Below are 5,108 nucleotides of genomic sequence, written 5' to 3' on the forward strand. Positions count from 1 at the left end.
ATACAGAATGTACAATCTTAATGGAAAACTCAGTTTCAAATAAAACCCACTGGTGATTTAATATGAGAAGCTACTATTGATGAAGTCTTAAGACAAGGACACTAACATAAATTCTTTATTGGGATGTTGTCATTATAAACAACCCTCCTTCTTATTTTAAATCTGAATGACTGGAAAGCAATATGAAGGTATGAAATGTTCCTGCTTTATGATGATTCTGAAGGTACAGAATTAGATTTTTCTGACAGATTTACTGTTTTTAATTAGAATCAAAAGAGCAAAGTCATAGTTATAGCAAAATCTTAAACTCACAGTAATATTTTACTGAAGGCACCCGAAGCAGCCGTTTTGCCAGAAGAACAGGTGAACTCACTGAATATTTGATTTCAAAAGCTAAATAAAACTAAAAATATTAACTTAAACATAAAGTATTAAGTACATCAACCAGGTTCTGCCTTGAAGACATAGACTATGGGACAGCAGCAATACAAAAGAAGCAATTTTACATCTTTTTATTAGACTGTTAGCAATAAATATATGGAATTCTAACTGAATGCCTGAAGTCAGGCCTCTACTTTCTTTTTTTGTAATGTAAATGAAAATCAATTATTCATGTAGCATTTCCTGAATGGATACTAAAAACTACTTCATCTTTTTTATTAATCTCTTAGGCACACACTGCAGTTTGCATTAAAAAGAAAATGAGATATGAATTTACTGAGCCAAGAATTTACCCTCTCCTAGTTAAAATGTGTGCTCTGTGTGCATTCATTGCCGGTATCACTCTTTGAAGAGAGGATAATGGTTCTGAGCTGCACTGGTATCAACCTTCTCCAACTTCTTTCTCCCCTTGCCCATTTATTGCCTGTCCCACCTCTAAAAATACATATGCAGTGGTGGGTGAAATTCAGTCTGCCACCTGAACATGGAAAATAATCAGGGGACTTTCACTTACTGCTGCATGAACTGGTTTTCCAGTCTCTATTTATATGTCATAAACAATATAAATTCAAACTTAGTTTTATCCTTTAAAAAGTATAGGAGCATCCTAAGACCCTTCTGAAGAAGCCTGAAAGTACTGCCTTGACCCCTGAAGCAGTGTAAGCACATCACTGTCACCCAGGCAGCCAGAGGCAAGCTGCCAACTTTCAGCAAGGCTGTGTTGGCTCAGATATCTCTGCATTGTGTGCCTTTACATAGCCATGCCCACCACCATATCTTACTGGAGCTGGGTTGTCATGGTTTCCTCTCAGGGTTGCACCTCACCCCAGACACTCCAAGCCACTGAGGCTGCAGCTGTGGGTCTCAGCACCACTAGATTTATCACCACCCTGTGAGATATCACATATACAGTAAACTAGATTTCTCTTTCCTGTCCTTGCACTGAGACAAAGAATTGTATTCAGATAGAGCAGATCACAGGAAAGCATCTGAATATGATCTGGAAGTGGCAGGAGGATTAGAATTACCTGCTCTTCAGACATGGTTTCTAAATTCCAGTTCATCATTGACAGGCTCAGTGCCTAAGTTCTAGCTCAATTTGGGTTTAACTTCCAGACATTAGTTTTTGTTCTAGTAGGTTAATGAGCTCTTCTGTACCTCGGATTTTATTGTCCCCCAAATGCTCATTGATAAGGTTTAAATTGCCTTGGCAAGTTTGATGAGCTTGACAGACTTCTATATTGTTTTCCAGTACATCTTTTCTACTACCACCTTTTGATATTTAACATATAGATTTAATTATCAGGGAACACAGAAATATAGAATCATTTAGGTTGGAAAAGACCTTTGTTGTGGCTTAAGACCTGTAGGCAACTAAGTACTGGACAGCTGCTTGCTCAGTCCCCTCCCCACGGTGAGATAGGGAGGAGAATAAAATAGTAAAACTCATGAGATTAGAACAGTTAATGATTGAAATAAAGTAAAACATAACAATAACAACAATAGTAATGATGTGGTAATTGTCATGAAAAGGAGAGAAAGAGGAATAAAACTCAGTAAATGACAGTGGTGTACAATACATCACCACCCACCCACCAATCAGCTCACAGCCTGCTGACCAGTGCCTAGTCCATTCCCAAGCAGTGATTGGTAGCTCCCAGCCACCTCCCCCAGTTTATGTACTGAACTGAGTCTGTGTTAAGAAATACCCTTTGGCTAGCTTGGGTCAGCTGTCCTGGCCATGACCGCTTCCATCTGTTTGTGCCCCTCCTCACTGGCAGAGCAAAGGAAACGGAAAAGTCCTTGATGTAGAGTAAGCACTACTCTGCAACAACTAAAACAACATTGTGTTATCAACATTATTCTCAGACTAAAACAAACCCACAGCACTGTACCAGCTAAGAAGAAAACTAACTCTGTCCCAGCCAAATCTAGGATAACCTTTAAAATCATTGAGTCCAACTGTAAACAATAGATGAGAATATGAGAATTAAAGTAAGGTGTAAAGTTCACAGCAGCTTTGACTGCATTCAGTCATAAAACCCTCAGGATTATTGTGAATCTCACCTTCTAAATGCCTCTCTCTGTCCCAGTAAGATGCACATCAGTGTAATGCTTGGGCTGGCAGAGATCATGGGACAATGTGTCTTTCATCTAAACTGCATATTGAACTTGTCTCCCACGCCAGGCACCATCCCTATGTTTCTTCAGGTGGGGTTAGCTCCTAGCACCCCAGGTTTCAAGGCAGGACAGCAAGTCCTGTGCCAGCAGAGATCAAGCAAACACAAGAGCTGTGTAGCACTGTCTCTGCATCCTGCACCATTGGCAGGAACATCCAGCTGTCATGAACACAGCTTTCTGACTGAAATCTATCTGTCTGCACAGTGCCACATGGATGTGAATGTGTTGAGCTGAGCTCATGCTGGCTGGAGTGTTTCTGAATAGATGCACCTGGGTTTAGGAGATAGTTCAAAAAGGAGCAGCTGTGTCCAGTCAAGAGCTTGGTTTGGAGTGGTTTTGACAAGTGAAGTGTAAGCTGCTACAGGTAATCCATTATCATCCTTGACTTGTTTGGCTTCTTTCTGTATCTTCCTTGGGAGCACTACAAAAGCCAAAGTCGTGTTTACATAGCTCTGTTCCTCCTTTGCAGTCTCCTTATCCTTTTGGGAAGTAAGTGAGGCACAAAAGCTGCACGCTGCAGGAACATCTGTAGTAACCCTAACTTTGCCTGTTCAGAAAACAAGAAGTATAACAAGAGGCAGTTTTGCCTTCAGCCTCTCTTTTTGAAAACAGTGCCAGGAAGGGACACACATTCTGTATCAATCAAAAAACACACAAATGCCATGAACCAACCCAGAAAAAAGCAGCACTTTGCTGGGATCTGTGCTGGCATCAGAAAAAAGCTACAGCCTATTTCTAATCAGGGCTTATTGTGCAGTGTCTGGAAAGGGACAAATGGGACAGACAGGGTTGGTAGAGAGCTTCATGAACCACATGAAAGACCAAGAAGAATTTTCCCTTCTGAGCCCCTCTTACCTGTTTGAAGGTTTGGGTTTATCACCCTGAGTCTCTTTCTGACCAAGATGCCTGTGGCAATTTTCCCACAGGACGTGCCAAAGGCAAACACACAGTCTTTTAATGCCTGAAGCAGCTTAACAAGGAGTAGGGAAGTACAAATCTTTCCTTTGGCCTGGGAGGCAGAGATTGAAATTCATCTCTCATAATTCCCAGGCCAATGTCCTAGCTGTTGTCTCAATGTTCTCTCTTCCTTTCATTTAATAGAGCTTCAATTAGTCTGTTCAAAATTGGATGCAGTTGACAAGAGACTAGACTCTTCTTTCCCTGCCTGATTTGTCAGGGTGGCTTGTACTTTGGTGATCAGGGAAGATATGGAAACTGAATTTCCTCAGAGAAAAGAGGGTGTACTCTAGAGATAAGGTGCGGTTTCCCGTAGTTCCCAAACTGGTTGGAACATTTCTCCAGTCAGATGTTCCACTACACCCTGACCAGAGGTGAAAACTGAATACATTTGCTGAAGTCTTTTTTACAAGAGCCAATTTCTCACTAAGTCATCTCCATATGGTTAGTAATGACCCAATATAGTAATGACCAAAAAATGTTACTGAAGAAAAATCATTCATGAGGGTATTTTTGAATCACACTCTGCTATCCTCAATTGTTTTAGGTCTTATGTATGTGGGGAAGCCTCAGGACCCCCTGCTTTCTGGCAGAACAGATCTGCTTAATTATAATAACATAATTTGGAACAGCAGACACAGATCAAGCAATAAACAGTATAAAAATAAACCAGCTCACAAAACAAGAGAACAGGCTCCTATTTGGCACCATCATAGAATCAGCTAGGTTGGAAAAGAACTCACAAATCCAACTTTTACCCAAGCATTGCCAAGAAATCTGATTCTTATATCTTTCCCTTCACCAATAACATGTAGTGTACTCATTTTAAGTGTTTTGTGGTTTTTTTTGCATTGGTGTTACATGCGATGATATCTAGATCACTTCATTTTCACATTGAAGAGTGGAACAAACAGCTCCAAAAGCATACCAGAGGGACACCTCCTCTATGTATTTTCATGGTAAAATTAATTCTTGCAGAAATAAATTGGGAAAAGAACCTTGCAGAAATGATTCTGAAATAGTGTGCTGTGAAAACTGAAATGTTATATAATTTGTTAAAATATCAGTAGGTTTTCTAGATGGAGAATCTGTAGTATTGGCCAGAAACATCTGAGCAATACCACAGTTGTTTCTTTCACTTTGTAAATGCTATTTTCATACCTCTTGTGGAAATTTGTTTAACCTGTTATTGAAGGAGTAAATCTTGATCTTGAGTTATTTCCCACAGAAATTTTAATGATGTCAGGGGGAACAGGTTTGGTCTCAAATAATGTACAGTTGTGCCAATAAAAAATGTATTTGGATATCACTCCTGTACAGTGTAAGAAATGTGACCAGAATACTTTATATGCAATATCAAACTTCCAGTCAGATCACCAGACAAGCCAACCTGCTAAACTCTTGGTCCAAACAAATGCAAACAACATCTGTGATACCTTTGTGGCTATCAAAAATTATAAGATGGAGAACTTACATCTAAAAGACATCAGATAATGATGGGAAGTTTAAATCTGTCCAGAAGCTATTAG

The sequence above is a fragment of the Melopsittacus undulatus genome, chromosome 5, assembly GCF_012275295.1.
Source record: "Melopsittacus undulatus isolate bMelUnd1 chromosome 5, bMelUnd1.mat.Z, whole genome shotgun sequence".
Taxonomy (NCBI): domain Eukaryota; kingdom Metazoa; phylum Chordata; class Aves; order Psittaciformes; family Psittaculidae; genus Melopsittacus; species Melopsittacus undulatus.